Here is an 18,810-nt window from a genome sequence, read left to right as displayed (position 1 = left end):
GTTGCAATGAGTCGACATTCTTTTTCTGTCGCCGTGTTTCTCAGGATCGATTCACTATTTCCATGAAATTCGGAGTAATCTTCTATAGAGCCTTATTTCCAGAGCATCAATCCTGCGATGATCCGTCATCTTCATTGCCCTAGTTTCTCATCGCCCTAGTTTCTGCTTCATATATCACAATAGGGAAGATTATAGCTACAATGAGAGTGGGCTTTGTCTTCGCAGTGGTGGAGGTGTAGTTACAGGTACGAGAAAGTTTTATTGTAGAATGCGTCTACGTATCTCAGGCTCGGAACCTCCAGCATCAATCAAGCCCTAAATACTCAAAGTGTCTACTTCGTTCGGCCAATCTTCGGATGATGGTTTCTAGTTATCTATATGCCTTCCATAAATCTCATCGTCTCTCTCTCTCTCTCTCTCTCTCTCTCTCTCTCTCTCTCTCTCTTTCTCATACACTCAAACACACACACACACACACACACACACACACACACAAAACACAAACATACACACATGCACACACATACACACAACAGTGGTGTAGAACTCTATACTAATTACATGCCAAATTCTGAGATGCAGCACAAAAAGCTTGCAGGCGGTTTGGAACCAATGAGCCGTCCACAGATATACCACTGACGATGAGCAGAGAATGGCTGAAACTACCACAGGTAAAACACAACAGTTATAGCCACACCACAGCCAACGAGCTAGGTGAGGCACTGGACTCATATTCGAGAGTAACAGTGTGCAAATACCATTCCAGCCTTGCAGATTGAGGTTTACCATGGTTTACCTATGTCACTTTCGGTGTTTACTTTGAAGAGACCACGATAGATTCCTTTACTGATCTTTATCTGAAGTAATTCTCCGTCTCTAATGTCGCTGACGTGGCATTAAACTTAAGCTTTCATTTTTTTTTGTCTCTGCCACCTAGATACTCTTCTTTATTAATGTACACACTCATGTTGTAACCGCCACTGCCTCATTTCATTACAGGACTCACGTATTTCTTTGCAGCATTGTAACGCCTATCTCATTCTCTTTATTACTAGTAAGAGTGGGGGACAAATCTTCGCTTGTCGAAGCTACGAAATTCGTGCCTAATATCCAATTATCGAGTCTATTCAGCAACTGAAAATGAGCAGATGAATTTCGAAATCTAACAGGCATCAGAAAGTAAAAAGCAAATCAAAAATTATTCACCATTAGCCCCTCTTCTCTCCACTACACTGGTTTGTCAACTGAGCTATCTCGTCCATCGTCACTCTACGGGTAGAATCTAATTATTTCTGTTCCATAATGACTTATGACTTGTTCGTATAAAGTAACATTTGTAGCACACGCCTCCGAGACGGGGAGATGAACTACATCTGGATCGAATCCGCACTCCATATTGACAACTTTGGCTTAGCGCACTGGTTGGTTAGAATGCCTATTAGGCGTACGCCGGACTGTTTTCACAGTTTTGCCTTAGAGACGAAACACACACAAGCTTAAACACTTAACTAACGACTCGGAAGGATGGTCACACATTCACAAACAAATGGCGCTCATGATATTCCTGTCTGTAGATCGACGTGAATGTTTTGTCAGCAACGATATAAGGCCACAAAGCAAGTGTGCCGTGAATATAGTGACTAAAGAAGCTACTGCTCACCTTGCAAAGAGGAATAACTTGAAAAAAGCAGACCTTCAGGCTTGAAACCTCAGGAAAGGATACATAACAGAAGCTCTACTATTTCCCAAAGTGATAAAACGTCTTGGTAAAAACATCGCTTCTATCAAGCTAGAGTCTGCAGTTATTGATTGTTTTCAAGATAATTTAATTGCCCAGACAAATAACGGAAAACTTTTGTTTTAGTGAAACAATTTGTGATGCAGTGTCTGAAAATGGTTCAAATGGCTCTGAGCACTATGGGACTTAACATATGAGGTCATCAGTCCCATAGAACTTAGAAGTACTTAAACCTAACTAACCTAAGGACATTACACATCCACGCCCGAGGCAGGATGCGAACCTGCGACCGTAGCGCTGTCGCGCGGTTCCTGACTGAAGCGCCTAGAACCGCTCGGCCACAGCGGCCGGCCTGCAGTGTCTGAACAAAAAGCCATATTAGCACTTATAATCTGCAAGTGACTCAAATATAGTGTGATATTCTGTTAAAAATGAAATTTATTAATGCAACTTATAAATTTTGCTTCAGTATGGCTCAGTGGTCCAGTTGTTAAATGTCAGACAGCAAATACCAAAGGATAGTCGTCACGTTTCGTTCCTTACATCTCTGGAAACGATATGTTAATATGAAAAGTTGCAAGATACGCTGCGGTTCGCAGTGCACGTTAAATCTTAGCTGCTCCCAAATGTTAGTCCAGTGCCTTTATCACTACTGTATTAATGTAAGATGTGTGATGAAGAGTTGGTGCCAAAATATAGAACAGAATGCACTACAGTAGCTTGCTTTTATAAGGAAGGGGAGTGGGGAACAAACTAAATCGAGCCATATGGCCAGATTGCCTCATTTTAGCGGATCCATCTGTTGCATCTTTTTCACGTCGGTGAGCGCATAATGATGGACATCTTGTTATCATAGTGTTCAGGCGTGACAGGAAGCACACTGAATTTTTCCAATTCCCGTCTCTATTTTTCTTCTTTAATGAGCAATAAAAAGTAAAACGTCACATGGATCATATCCAGGGCTGACATTCGGTTTGTTGCCCCAGTTCCTTTCCTTTCTGTGAAGACGCCTTCCCAATACTGAAAAATACTGCAATACGCTGTCACCAAAACCTACAACACAAAACATAGAAATACAAGAGCTCTTACAAGATGCAAAGTGCTTTGACGTGGTTCTCGTTACAGTAGGAACAGCTCAGCATATCGTCTTCCATTGCATTCAGTGCATGCATGAGGTGCATATCGAAGATCTCTTCATCGGTAACCGTAACCGTACAGCTATGCATCATTGTTAACATATATACGTACCCAGGCCTCACCGAACAGTACTGAATGAAAGCTTGAGGGTGGGGAGTGAAGTTGGCATTACTCTAGTCAACAGCAAGTGAGTATGTGAGACGAGCCGCGCTGAGTGGCCGCGCGGTTAGAGGTGTCATGTAACGGATTGCGCAGCCTCTCCCGCCGGAGGTTCGAGTCCTCCCTAGGGCATGGGTGTGTGTGTGTTGTTCTTAGCATAAATTAGTTTAAGTAGTGTGTAAGTCTAGGGACAGATGACCTCAGCGCTTTGATCCCTTAGGAATTCACACACATTTGAATGAGTCGAACAAGTTCGTTTCTGTGTTTCCTTCAGAAGATACAGGACACATACGTACATAAAAGACTAAGGACTGTCTTCTACTACAGTTAGATACTTTTTAAGATTCTATTAATAAATTATTGTAAATTGTTGTTAATTTGTGTTACTATAACTTTGGCACAGATGTTTTGTATCCCCATCTGCCCAACAGACGAGACTGTATAACTGTTGCGTGCAAGCAAGCAAGCCAGCCATTTCTTGACAACTACATTCGATGGTAGGTGATGCTTTTTCTGCCACATTTACATGTTTTGACACTTACAGATTTGGCGAATACAGTGGTTTCCAAACAAGACACAAAGCGGTTACAATCGACATTTGCAACTTTGTGCAGGAATTTTTAGTGTAATACAGAGACCAAGATAAATGCGGGTACGAATCAAACGAAATTAAATTGTTTTGTAATGAGCCATGAGATGCCATGGGACACTGGTCCCAAAACACTCAGAAAATATACCTGAAAAATCTGTAAAATATTGTAGGTACAGTTCGGACGAAATCTGTGTGCCATCTATAAGAACTTTCCGTCAGTAATCACTGAGCAATGTCTTCTTTTTCCAGTGTCTTAGCCGGTCGTTGTGGCCGAGCGGTTCTAGAGCTGTTTGAAGTCTACCGTTTTCGTCCCCCATCAGAGCAGAGTCGTATGGTTAAGAACGGATTTGGCATGGTTACCCCCACCCAGCACGGAATGTGTGGATCCCGACTGTCTGTGTGCAGTGTTACTCATGTGAAAGTCAGGGAAAGTTTTCTAAATATTTGCAAATAGTGTAACTGAGGCGAGGCTTAGGCACCTGCCCGATATTCACCCAGAGGTATGTAGAAAACGCCTGAAACCATATCCAGGCTTGCCAGCACACTGACCGTCGTCGTTAGTTCGACGTGCGTATCCGATCCGGGTTGAGCACGCCTTCCCATAACTGAAGCAGCGCTTTAACATGCACGGCTACCCGCTTGGGTAATAACTGAGCAACCGATAGCAGGTTATTAGATGAAAGTATTAAAAAAAAAAGACTCCTTACAAAAATCAGCTAAACATGTTTCCAACAAATGACTGGAAGGAAATGAATACGACCGCGCGGATTAATTGACTGAGTGTGTTAACTAGCCGCTTTTTGCAGAGTCTCTTAGCAGTGACAGTAGCGGAGCGACGGCTTCCATCGCCTGTAGTTCGACAGCCTCCTAGAAACGCAGCACAGTTCGGAAGCCGGATGCGGGCTGCTGATACTTCGGCCGCAGACGTAACCCCAGCCGCCGCTCCCTGCTGGCGAACCTCGCCGGAGCGCACCTACCCACCAGCCCCGCGCAAATTAATTTCCCTCCCTCGTTACAGGGTATCGCTGCCGACGATCTGGGAATTTGATTGCGAAATAACAGCTCCGTACCCGAATGAATCACGCCTAATTGGATATTTTAGACCTTTTTGTGGCGGTCGTTAGGCCGCCTCGAAGAGCTTGTTAAGAGCGGACGTTATGAGAAGTCGGACGGTACTCCAGCTCTGTGATAAGGGCAATCGAACAGATACCATTCAATCTCTTACACTTCCCCCCTCGGCCGTAAATTCTTGTTTGAGAAAAAGAAAACGGCGGTCCAGCGGCCGAACTGCGCTGCGTCCGCTGTGCGTGCGGCCGGAGAGAGCTGCCTGGCTCCCAACGCTGCTTCGGCAGCCGCTAACCTGTTGCGGTCATTAAGCGATTTAATGTTTGGTTTAGTCGGGTGATAGATCGAAGCGTGTTAGGCGTCGTTATTGCCTGTAAGAATCGACCACCGATTACGGCTGCCCATATCAGTATTATACGCATTAAATAAATGTGTTTTCCTGCCCTTAGCGCAGTGAACGGGCGATCAGAACACACTTGGTCACGTGCTTCACCTTTACGACGAGAGAAGTGAACGGCTGGTTCTTTCCCTTTAAGGAGATGATCCAGGGAGAGATCTGTCTCTCAAACCAGTGAAAGTGGTATATGCTCTCGTTCGCAAGAACACTGCTTGGCTGACGAAAGGAGAAAGAGGATTAAGTTTTAACGTTCCATTGTCAAGGAATCACTGCAAACGGAGCACAAGTTCAGACTAGACAGGGAAGGATACCAAATCAATGATTGTCATTTGAAATGAATCACAGCCCATTAACGCCACATTTCGCCGCACTGTCCTACGTTTTTAGTACGTTCAACAATGATTCCTGCAGTTATTTCATGCAGTGTTGCTTGTCTGTTAGAACTGACAACTTAACATAAACGCTGCTGCTCTCGGTCGTTACGTGAAAGCTGTCGGCCACTGACTTGTCCGTGGTGAGAGATAATGCCAGAAATCTGGCATTCTCGGTACACTCTTTATACTGTGGATCTCGGAATATTGAATCCCTTAACGATTTCCGAAATGGAATGTCCCTTGAATCTAGCTCCAACTGCCATTCCGTGTTAAAAGTATGTTAATTCCTTTCGTGCACCCATAATCTCTTCGGAAACCTTTTCACATGGTTCGACCGAGTACAAATGACAACTCCGACAATGTGCTGCTCTTTTATACTCGTATCTCGTGCAAGCGATACTACCGCCATCTATATATGCGCAGATCGTTATCACATGACTTTTGTCACCTCAATGTAGAAGATGTGTCATTAACAGTCTTCTGAAGATAGAGGTGTTATGCAGTTCTCTAATACTCTGTGGGAGTTTATTCCAGAGTCGGGTTCCAGCTGCTGATAAGGTCTGCGAGAAAATGGCTTAAAAATGTAGTGGGACAGAAAGGATTTGGCTCTGATGGGAATGGGTGTTTTTGCATGTTGTTCAATCAAGAACGTTAAGGTCGAGGAGAGATATTAGCCACGTTGACAAGACAGTAGAAAAGGTAGACAGTAGGAAAATCTCAGCTCTTGTCTGCACGTAGCCAGGATAGCTGTTCATAAGAGTGTGAGCGGACATAGGTATTCATAACCAATTCCAGGCGCTGTGAGCTTTCCTGATAAAGACCTTAGAGGATAACATCGTTGTAATCAATAATTGGAAGAATAAGTGTTTGTAAAGGTTACCTTTTTGGGACGAGAGGAAAGAGCTTTTTATATTTGAAAGGGTATAGTAATGCTGATGTCTTGTGGTATTTGCAACAACGAAAGAAGTATACACCCTGCATAAGGTTTTATAATAAATGCGTTTTTCCATTCTACAATTAACCCCTTACAGCAACGATCTAATACCAATCCAACAAACATGATAGAACAAAATATTAACAAGAAATATCAAAAATCTTCATCGAAAACTTTGAAGAAACTGACATTAAATCGGACGTAAGCTTGTGCACACGCTGTAAATGTTTAAAACAAACATGGCTGTCTTACGTGTTAGTGGGGTTAAAACTCAAAAGGCTGTGCTGCTGATTGTACTCGAAAGCAGCGTCAAAGAAAGTCGCTAGAATATCTACTATCGAATCAAAAAAAGTGTAACTGCACTGCAATACAATCAAATCATACAGTTATTGAAACGACCATAAGAAACGTAGCTGACAAGTAATACGTCTGTCTTTACTGTTCAGAAGCAAGCCACATGTTCTCATCCCCGAGGTCAATAATATTTTGGAGCACAGTGTAGATCATACCTCTCTCCATCAGCAGTTATGAAACTTCTACGTTAACAAACATTAGTACCCTCGTACGAAGTGGCAATGCGAGACTACTAATAAAAAATCAACAAGAAGTTCCCCACACACGTACCAGTATTCTGACTAACGTTTATCCTAACTACAACGCTCACAAGGAAGAGAAAAGCAAGTTTAGTGTGTAATGTCAAGTCGACTACAATGCAATTACAAAAGGAGCACAAACTTAATACAACACGGATGGCGTAGGGAGCTAGTCGGAACGCATTCACCGCAGCATTCGCTTAAAGTGATATGGGGAAACTGAGTGCAACAAGACAACGTTTAGAAACACACTCTTACCCGCACCCCTCAGTTTTGGGTTGAACTCTATACCAAATGTTACAAGACTCTTACACTGTTCTTCACCTACTGCTACTACGACTACTACGCGATCAGACTGGATTTCGGAAATTAATACGTAGGGCATTGCTGCAGCGCAAATGCGAAGTAGCGCACTACGATGTGCGTATGTAAGCACCGACATGAAGCCAATGCATCAGTGTGGCATTAGTGTCTTTCTGACATGTATGTGTGGTAAACGTTGCAACGTGAACAATGGAGATGTTATTACCAAATGCGTCCAAACAGGACCAATATACTATTGTTCTCTTCTTGGCTGCCTATGATCTGACACCCGTAGATATCTATCAGAGAATGAAGACAATGTATGGGGGAGCTCTGGAATGGTGCACCAAGTTCTGTGCTGCTCCATGGTAACGCACGTCCCCATACCGCAAACTTAATAACGCAAAAATTACGCCAGCTGAAGTGTGAGACACTCGATCACTCGCCTTTAATTCTGATATCTCTATATACGATTATGACGCCTTCGGTCCCTCAAAAAAGGCACTGAAGGGTCGATGATTGCCGTCGGACGAGGATGTGCAGCAGGGAGTTAGGGACTTCTTCACTCAACAGGTTACGATGTTTCATCAAAAACATTTTGCGTTGCTGGGATGATTACTTCAGTACTCAAGACGATTTTGTCTTTCTGGCATACCGATTTTGCTCTTTACGGCCTTCGAACGGAAGCTTTTTTGCTCGCCCCTTATAGTTTATCTGACGAATGAATCTCAGTAACCTATACTTGCCCCAGGAGATGTCGCAGCAGCTTATAGACATACCCCCCCCCCCCTCCCCCCCTCTGCTCCCCGATTCTTTACAGAATCAATTTCAGATGTATAAAACAGATTTAAATGTGTTAAATATTTAACGTTAAGAATGTGAAATCTTTTTGGTTGAAGACGCACAGGTAGTTGGATGTCGCTAAGTGCTCACATTGTCAAAAAATGAGTGAGTATATTCTGGGTAATTTTCGTCCAGTTTAAAGAAAAGCTAGTTTTTCACGCAGCTCAATGTTTATGGCGTCACATCTACTGAACCATTTGTCGCCCAATGACATAATTGTGCAGATACTTTCGGTGGTACATGTGGGTACTGTATGCAAAATGTGTTGTGGGTAGAGTTAGTATGAACGAAGTATTAAATTAAAAATACGTGTTCGGTGCTGGTGTTAAAGTTTTATTGCATGAACTGCGAAAATTTAGTAAGAGCCAAATTTTTCCTTTCATTATTCTGTGGGGGTTATCAGCGACTAAAAATTTCTTAAATGTTTCCAGTTATTCGTAAAGTTTGTTGGAAGTCGCCACTTGCTCCCATTCTCAAATACTGGATGAATACACATTGGGTAATTTGCGCGCCGTTAGTTATGCTGCTTCAGTAAACACAGAGTGCTCAAGGAAGAATATAACAGGAGGAAGCCAGGAGGAATATAACAAGAACGATCACATTCGAAACAAAAATGTGTAGTAAACCTGGACTCTATAAATACATACCTTAAGAGCTATGAGCACTTCTTCATCTTTTCTACAGCGAAAAATCACTTCTGCTGAATTAGTCCTCATAGCTCCTAAGGTATGCATTTCACAGCCTATGTTAATTATACAATTTTTTCTTGTTTTGATCCATACTACCTCCTCCAAAAATACTGAAAGCAAAGAGCTTGCAGTAGAAGAGATTTGTTTCACACTATCGAAGACGAAGAAGTGTTCATAGCTCTTAATCCTTTCAGACTTGATTTTTTTCTGGAAGAAGGAAAATTTTTCTTTATGTCGTAATGCTCTTAGGTGATTTTTTAATGGTTTTAGATGCAATATTTATACAAAAATATATACTCGTTTTCAAAACATACGTTGTAGACTTGGCTTCGTTTTATGAACTAAAACTAAATATGAAATATTCTTTGCTGTAATAAATAGTAAAATGACAGTCCAATAATTTCTATGAAAATTAAACATAACAATATTCAATTATACAATGGAATACGGTGAACCAACCACATCCGTGTGTTCTGGTGGTCACTAGCTGCTGCGCACTGCAACACTGACTTGCTCATATTTTGATACTGATGCTCAACAATTGGAAACACTTGCACATGATGAAAAGGTTGAGCATTCAGAAATGTGTACCTCAGGTTTCCATTGGGAATAAATTCTTCTGTTGCAGCTAAGACACAGAAAAACTTAATGTACACATTTGTAGCCTAATGGTCTGAAAGGGTTAAGATATGTGTTATAGAGTCCATGTTTACTACATTTTTTTGCTTCGAATGATTGTTACTGTAATATTTCTAAATATTGGCCGTTACTCCTGGAACGCCCTGTATAATACTTGAATTACTGTGTTAAACTCTTAACGTATATATCTTAATTAGTAGATTATAGCACTATTTTAAATTTTTACAATCGGTGAATAATTATGTGTAATACTAAAGATAAGAGTTGTTGCTCATGGAAACTGCTAGATAGCAAAACTGCAACGGGGACCGGGTGAATCCTTAGCCATTTGGTAATGCAGATCATAGGCACAGATGCTTTGACATGTAGTACCAACATATTCCCACTTGCTACGCTAACAGTGAAACGGCTGACATTAGCCTCTAGATCACTGGTAATGATGTGCACATGTAGAGGACACTTTGTTCTGGATAGTCGTACAGGGATTTGGTTTTCGCTCCTTCCAAATATTATTCCACCGCTTCACGCACTACTCGCTCTGTTAAATGTTATTATGTTTCTTGTAAGATGTGCGCCGGACGATTTGTGCCAAGTCCGTAAAAGTGTAGTGCGTGATTTTTCTGTTCCCAAGCCCGTCAGTCACCGGTCTCCTCGTCTTGTTTGCTCGTGTCAATCAGTTCGTTACAGGGAACAATATAAGGCAAAAGGAATTTATTTCTCGCTAAGAAAGCTGCCCACATATCGCAATGTGGTGATATGAACGGAGGTGTATCAGCTATGTGTGACGAAGTGAGACGGCTCGGCGGTAATGCGTGGTCACGAGCATACGAGCCGCCACCTGCTCAACAATTCCCGCAGCCACCCCCGTTCTTACCACTGGCCGAGCACGCGAGCCGCTCTGGATGCCGGTGCACGCACGCTCTGCCGGCACCTCCGGGGCTACATCTGCTCTGCCGCCTTTGTACATGCCTTTACAGCCCTCTTGCTCGTATACACGCCTTCCAAGCGCGTTAGCACCTGGACGTGACTCTCCTACAGGGCAGTGAACAACGCACGGCACTCTGCTAGTGGATATAGGGAGACAAAGCCGAGTAGTAACAGAATGACTCTACTTCCTTAATAGCTTGTCGCTGACAAACACCTTACCTCATTTTGACTCTTAAATGCAGCTCCTAAAGTATGTAGGGGGTGTAACAGATATGAGCGCAGATATTTTTATGCTTGGTACCTTAATATCTACACACATCAGTGTGCTGGTTGTTTTTCCTCTGCGACAAAATGTCTTCCCACAATCACGTCACAAACTTTACGACCTGATGTATTCTGCTCGTTACTAACTGCACCACTAAATGGACTAAATCTATCAGTATAGACTAACCATTTTACGTTCTTGCACCCACACTTTAACACCTGACCTGCTACCCAGGGAAAAATAAGCCTTAATGACTTTCTCTTGTAACATGTACTTGGAAGTACTAACTAATGTAAAAACACATTACTGCTAATAGATATAATTATTAGTCTGAAAATGACGTAACTACTGATGTAATGTTATTCAGTACACCGTCTCATTAAAAAAAAAATCTCTGATCACTATGGGACTGAACTGCTGAGGTCATCAGTCCCCTAGAACTTAGAACCACTTAAACCTAACCAACATAAGGACATCACACACATCCATGCCCGAGGCAGGATTCGAACCTGCGACCGTAGCGGTCGCGCGGTTCCAGACTGTAGCGCCTAGAAGCGCTCGGCCACTTCAGGCGGCCCGTCTCAGTCACCAACATAAATATTTGCACTTACACCCGTTACACACTGTGTACACTGTGTGATCAAAACTATCCGGACACCTGCCTTAAAATGACTTACAAGATCGTGGCACCCTCCTTCGGTAATGCTGGAATTCAGCGCGTAGAGAAGAATTAGAAAATTAACACTAAATGGGAAGTGCGGCGTTAACTTGAGACTGACCCTTGCGCCTCTGTACTCAGTAATGGATCCACCAACACAACCAGTAGCGTCAGCGCTATCTTGCGAATAGACGCAGCGGACAGCGCTCAGAGCTCAGACAAAGGGGCAGTAGGAGCGGCAAGTGGCCAGGTGGGATCACGGACGCGTGCGGTCGACGCCGAGCTGCGGTTCTTGCCGGCCTCTTTAAATAATAGGCATTAGGCCTGCAATATGAGCCAGGGAGGTAGCCTGGCCGATAAGGAAAGGCGTAGCAGCGGAAGCGGCAAAAAGAAGCAGAAACCCTGGGTTCATGCGGGGAAAAAATACGGGTACAGCAGAAACACGTACTTCGATTTCCGCAAGCTTAGTTCCCCCACACTCCGCTAGATACTCTGGCCTTTCCAGTTAGACTGAGAACAAGGTCGTATCTGAGTAACTGCAGACTATCGCGAGCAAGCCGATTTTGACACACGCCGTACTTTTAATGCGGAACCTTCATGTTGCGGTCAATGGCAGGGGAATTCTTCCCGCTATAAGGGCTGCACCGCAGTTTTCCTATAGAACATCACAGCGTCAGTGACAGATGGCGTCAATGATCGTTATAACGAGAGATAACAGGTGAGTTAATTGAAATTAGTTAAATATGCTAAAAAGGAAGGATTAGCAACACCGTCTCCTCAGACCACCTATAATTGGAGGGGGGGGTACCATCAGATACACTTCGGAACGCTCATGAGTCGTTGAAAGTATAACAAATGAACTTCATTCAGCAGCTCCTTGCCTACTTCCCAGATACTCAGCACCCACATCTCAGTGATTGAACTCCTTTCTCGATTACGTTGTTACCTATGGGACCTCAAGAGATTTCCCTGTACTCCGACATGTCACCATTAGGCTGTAGCGAGACACTATGTCCTACCACTTATTATTTCAGCCACACCTTGGTACATTCCACGGGTCTTAACGGATTACGACGTTCCCTGCGACCAACTTTCACGCATAACACACTTGCTCACTTACGCGTTTGAAACGAAAGACGTAACGTCAACTCACTCTTGCAGTTTGATTTGGCAACTTTTCAAGTGTACAGTGGTAACAAATAACACGTCCATTCGGCCTATACGCCATGCAATTCCCCGCAGTATTTTGTGTCGTCGCAGAAAAATAAAATTATGGGATTGAGGAACAGATTGAATTACAAATGCAAGGAATACAAATTTATTTTAAGAGATCAAATATCATTTTACAGATGAAAAATGTAGGTACCTTACATCCAAAGTTTAATGAACTTGTAACTAAGGTTTGAAAATCATAATTACACCGACAGGCGAGGATGTAATCTGAACCACGTCGTCTTTACTAACTGTACAGTTAGGATGTGGAAAGCGGCTCTATTGAACAGCAGAATAGAATTTTGACGATAAGTATCAAAATTACTGTTACAACTAATTGTTTTATTGTATTTTTCACACTTGGGCCACCCAAGAATTTATTCTGAAGACAATCACTGCGTTCCCTCCTAGTCTATATAAACGGTGTGTTTCAATTCGAAATATATAAAGAGTTTTTAAAAATTATAATAGTGTACTATATTCTCAAAATATCGAAATACCTTTGTGGAGCGTATTTAAAGCACAAGGACAGAAAAACATTGAACAAGAAATAAAAAAAAATGGAAGACAACTTTTTAAGAGAGTAGAAAACGTATTTTTGAATGGGTTGCAAACTGGCAATCATCGAAAGCGAAGTAAAATCTGTAATGTCTCTAGGACAGGAAAGTTGGGTTAAGCTTAGAACAGGTCTGTAATACGTATTGCAAAAGGTTGCCTGTCGGTGAACTGTGGTTCAAAAGGGACAGCAACATGTTTCATATAGTAATAACGTAAAAAATGTACGTTTAGTGACTGACATATTTATCTTAAAATCTTAATTAACAATGGGGTCACTGCGCTGATGATATTCCTCCTTTTTACATATGATTGGACCACCGTTGAAAGAGAATCTACATCTACATCTACATTTATACTGCGCAAGCCACCCACCGGTGTGTGGCGGCACTTTACGGGCCACTGTCATTACCTCCCTTTCCTGTTCCATTCGCGTATGGTTCGCGGGAAGAACGACTGCCGGAAAGCCTCCGTGCGCGCTCGAATCTCTCTAATTTTACATTCGTGATCTCCTCGGGAGGTATAAGTAGGGGGAAGAAATATATTCGATACCTCATCCAGAAGCGCATCCTCTCGGAACCTGGAGAGCAAGCTACACCGCGATGCAGAGCGCCTCTCTTGCAGACTCTGCCACTTGAGCTTGCTAAACATCTCCGTAACGCTATCACGCTTAACAAATAACACTGTGACGAAACGCGCCGCTCTTCTTTGGATCTTCTCCATCTCCTCCGTCAACCCGATCTGGTACGGATCCCACACCGATGAGCAATACTCAAGTATAGGTCGAACGAGTGTTTCGTAAGCCACCTCCTTTGTTGATGGACTACATTTTCTAAGGACTCTCTCAATGAATCTCAACCTGCTACCCGCCTTCCCAAAAATTAATTTTATATGATCATTCCACTTCAAATCGTTCCGCACGCATATTCCCAGATATTTTACAGAAGTAACTGATACCAGTGTTTGTTCCGCTATCTTATGATCATACAATAAAGGATCCTTCTTTCTATGTATTCGCAATACATTCTTCTGCATGGGTGCTCGCATTATAGTGCCCAATATTTCAAACCTCCCGCTCACTATTCTAGTGTGGAAAAATAGACAATTATTGTGAAGGTGGTTCGATGAAACCTCCACCAGGCAATTAAGTGTGATTTGTAGAGTAGCCATGTGGATGTGTATGTAGATGTTGTAAATGCTATGTGCCATTGCGACTACAAACTTGGCGGTCTCCCAATGCCTCGTGGCCAGATCAGGTCATGTCAGCTAGTAAGAGAGTTCCAGTCAGCAGAACAGTTGCGAAGACTAATTAGCCGTGCCAAAGCGAGACTGATGACCTTCACATAAAAATTTACTGTATTTATTAGGGGAAGGGCTAGACATGGTAAGGAAAAGAAATGTTTTCCTTGCTGACGCCGATGTAATTACGTCAAGTCGCTACATCGGTACGTCGCGCACCTTAGGGAGCACGTAGAAGGTGGTAGTGAAGAGTAAGGGGAGTTTCGAGTTCACCAGAAACTGCTGTCTCACAGAAGTTGTCAAAGCCAGTCAAAAATCAGATCTTATGCACATGAAAGCATTTAGAATTTTTAAAAAAGTGCATCAAACAGAGAAATGCGAAGAACGTCAACAAATTTTTCGCAGCACTCCAGGAATCGTCTGTTCCTTAGACCCCAGGTTGAAAACCGACTGAATATGTCCACGTACGGCTCATGGTCACGCACGTGGTATACAAGTGTCCTTCGGCAGTACACACCGACGTTCAAATGGTTCAAATGCCTCTGAGCACTATGGGACTTAACATCTCTGGTCATCAGTCCCCTGGAACTTAGAACTAGTTAAACCTAACTAACCTAAGGACATCACACACATCCATGCCCGAGGCAGGATTCGAGCCTGCGACCGAAGCGGTCGCGCGGTTCCGGACTGAGCGCCTAGAACAGCGAGACCACCGCGGCCGGCTTTTTTTCTGCGCTTTTAAGCTTCCCACTCCTAGTTTCTCTGAATCCAGCATCACTCCACTGGTCCTATCGTGTGTGGCTACTCTTCTTAGGAATCACATCTCCGATGCCTGTATTCCTTGAGTCCACGATTCACTTCCACTTGTCACGGTTGGTACTGACATGGTTTTGTAGAGCTTTAGCAGAGTTTCATTTCTGACTTTAGTTCTGAGAGTTCTGTAGATTGTTCCATTAACGTAATTAAATGTTTCTACTTTCTTATGTATGTCTAATTCTGTTACGAGTGAGATGGTATTTCCTAAGAAGCTGAACGAGTTTACGCTTTCTGTTGTCTCACCATTTATTATTATTTTGCTAGGAATTGGCTACTGGCACCTGAATGCCTTAACTTTTGTTTTCTCTTAAGATACTAATGGATTATGTAACTGGGCCGTTGTGGATAAAATATGAGCAATCTTTGGAGTGTGGTTCAAATGGCTCTGAGCACTATGGGACTTAACTTCTGAGGTCATCAGTCCCCTAGAACTTAGAACTACTTAAAGCTAACTAACGCAAGGACATCACACACATCCATGCCCGAAGCAGGATTCGAACCTGCGACCGTAGCGGTCGCGCGGTTCCAGACTGTAGCGCCTAGAACCGCTCGTTTGGAGTGTGCTCTCGCTGTTAGCAATCATGACCTGATCGTCACTAAAGAGCAGTGTCATACAATAATTCATTTTATTTAAGTCATAAGGATAAAAACTTAATTTGCTTATCCATTGCCTCAGTATGTCGTCAACGTGAATATTAAAATGAATCAGAGACAAACTGCATTCATATTCACAATCGTCTCCTCGCTGTGGGTCAGTAAATCATTGTAATGAACAAAACATATAATTTAAGTCAACTTCTCTCCGCTAAACAGCTTCCTGTCGATCGCACGTTCGATATTGCTAAACTTTTGTAGGAAGGCTTGTACAGTTTTGTTCCACATGAAAATCTTCGGTGGAATGGTATACCCCTGAGTAATAAGGAGCCACGGGACCATCAAATATCAAAATACTCATCTACATGTTTAACTAGAAGTTATGATGTTACTTGAAGTGACAAGATTACAGCTTTCGTAGGTCATGTGTCCTGAAAGTGGGAGGTTGTACTGCGTACGGAAGTCGATAACTTGTTATTGTTCGAACATAAACCAGATGAATGGACGCAGTGCAGGAGGTCGAACGAATTGCGGATGAGACAAAATAGCACGCTAAGGACGAAGCGATGACGGTGTTTTGGGCTGTCGCGCGCGAGCACCTGTTTGACCCAGACGCCCCAGCGCCGGCGGCGCACCTGCTTCCCTCATTATAAATATCTCTGGCCGCAGATAACATCACAGCTCAAGTGTAGGAATAACTCTGGATTACGCTGCGCGGCGCGCTCTGCGCTAGACGCAGCCAACTCGTTTTCTCTTCGCGTGTGTAGGTGCCCGTCTGCTGCCGCGTCTGTGTGTGTTCGGGCGACCATTCTGAAACGGCCTGCCTGCTAATAAGCGCCGTGAACGTTTTTCTAATACCGCTTGTATAAATAAAGCCAATTAGCGGCCTGAAATATTCGCGGGCTTTTGATATGCAAATAGAGTCCGCACTAAAATGTAATTCACAGTTGTTGCGCCCGGTGTAATTTAATTATCATACAGGGGTAATAGAACGAATGATTTAGTGGGACAGTAGGAATGGGGAGGCAGGAGCAGTTAGCAGTAGGAATAATTCAGATAAGAAGGGTGTTACGGATCCCCGCCTTTTTCCGCGGATGAATTCCTGCCTGATGCATTGTTCGCCGTTGACAAAACCACTTACAGGTGAGTTATGCTTGTGCGGAGTACTAACTGTCTACTTGCTAACACTCTTAAAGGATAGAAGGAAGCAAGGAAGGATGGAATATTGTGTTTCTACGTCTCGTCGACAACGGGTTCATTATTGACGGAGCATTGGCTCGGATAAGGTAAGGTAACAGGTAAAGGTAAAGTTTCTCGTTCTGGTCCCAGTCTGGTCAATGGGGCTCAACCGACCGCGTTGTTATTGTCTGCAAGTGGCATCAACGCATGCAACATGTAGAGGCATATTATCAGCACACTTCTCTCCCAGTCGTTGTTTTTTGACCGCTATTAATCGGTCGAGTAGGTCCTTAGTAGACTGGGTTCGCCCCGTATCTGTCCTTCTAAGCCGGCCTGAATGGTCGAGCGGTTCTTGGCGTTTCAGTCTGGAACCGCGCAACCACTACGGTCGCAGGCTCAAATCCTGCCTCGGGCATGGATGTGTGTCATGTCCTTAGGTTAGTTAGGTTTAACTAGTTCTAAGTTCTAGGGGACTGATGACGTCAGATGTTAAGTCCCATAGTGATCAGAGCCTTTTTTTTTTTTTGTCTTTCTAATAAGGAAAAATCCCTCGCAGCACTGGGAAACGAATATGGGTCTCCCGCATGGCAATAAGCCGCACTAACCACTCCGCTAAGCAGGCGGGCGTGTAAAATACCAACTGGGAAAGACATCGGCCACATTCTTTTCAGCTGGTGGTGCGGGAATTCGTCGGAAACGATTTAGGGAGAAAATGAACACACTTCTTACACCGAGATCGCAGCGTAGACACTTTTATTGTTCCAAGATGACTGGTTTCATCAGCTTTATGCTGCCATCATCCGATCTTATGGAACTTCTTGTAAAATTGCCATGTTACGTTACATGAAGTCAAAGCAAAAAAGTCATTCCCCACGCATACATGTGATTTTGGTACAATAAATGTGTCAAAATTGCGATCGCGGCATACGAAGTGTGTTCTTTTTCAACCATACCGATCACCCCATGGCACAGCATATGTACCTTACAATTTAGGGAGACCTATATGTGGACGAGTATCTGTCGGCCACTCGTCTCGAATGAGACTCTAGTGTACCACCTAATTTTGCCATCACTAAAAAGTTAAAACTTGAACACTACATTATATTAAGTTTTTAAAAAAGCATGAATTGGACAATAATAACTACCGGTTTCAATCAAGAAACAGGCCACTGTCAAACATAAATTTAACGCAGTTGAAGTATGTCGTCGAACTATATAAAAATATCATGATGTGTCGCATATCTTTTAATTAATGTCGTTTTATACCTGAAGGTAACCTGTTTTCTGATAGAAGCTGGTTTTTTTCATAAAGCGACATACAGCTTTGCGCAAATCATGATTTTTCAAAAATATTTAGAAGTTGTAAGTCATTACCTCCTAAAATTAATACTACATTAAGATATGAATACAACTGAACAGGACTAGTAAAAGATACATCAAATGTCGAGTTTATTTTGACTGCCGCCTTGACCAATCAGAAGCTTTTGAATTAAGACATTTCCCCTTTGTTTCCCGCTGAAAGAAATACATAGATTGTAAAACTGGAGTCACTCTTGATTTCCGCATGTCTGTATCCACTTTTTTCATACTAGAGACGTTTTCTATTTTTCGTGATCATTAAATGTTACTGATTTCTCTTGATAGCATGCCAAGTATTAGAGTGATCGTGAGTCTCAATTCCCTTTAACAGGAAAGCTCGGTCTAGAAATGTTTGTGCACATGAAACCATATAATAAAAGTACGTATCACAAATGTACATGACCTTCAGTTTATTACTGATTTTTTAGTTTCAGTTTTTTAATGAATAAGTGTTTATATTTAGATGAGACTTAGTCACACGTAACTGGTACGTACATAGTTGGGTCTGTGACTGATTATGAACTGCTTGCTTAGTAAGTGGGT

General features: G+C 42.8%; 1 protein-coding gene across 2 annotated transcripts in view; it reads right to left on the bottom strand.

Moving 5' to 3' along the window:
- Positions 1 to 18,810, bottom strand: part of LOC126355749 (homeobox protein engrailed-1-like) — a 440,119-nt gene that overhangs the window by 312,620 nt on the left and 108,689 nt on the right. The window lies entirely within an intron of this gene.

Source organism: Schistocerca gregaria, chromosome 3, assembly GCF_023897955.1.
Source record: "Schistocerca gregaria isolate iqSchGreg1 chromosome 3, iqSchGreg1.2, whole genome shotgun sequence".
Taxonomy (NCBI): domain Eukaryota; kingdom Metazoa; phylum Arthropoda; class Insecta; order Orthoptera; family Acrididae; genus Schistocerca; species Schistocerca gregaria.
Note: the sequence above shows the minus strand (reverse complement) of the source record. Positions and strands in the feature narration are given on the sequence as shown.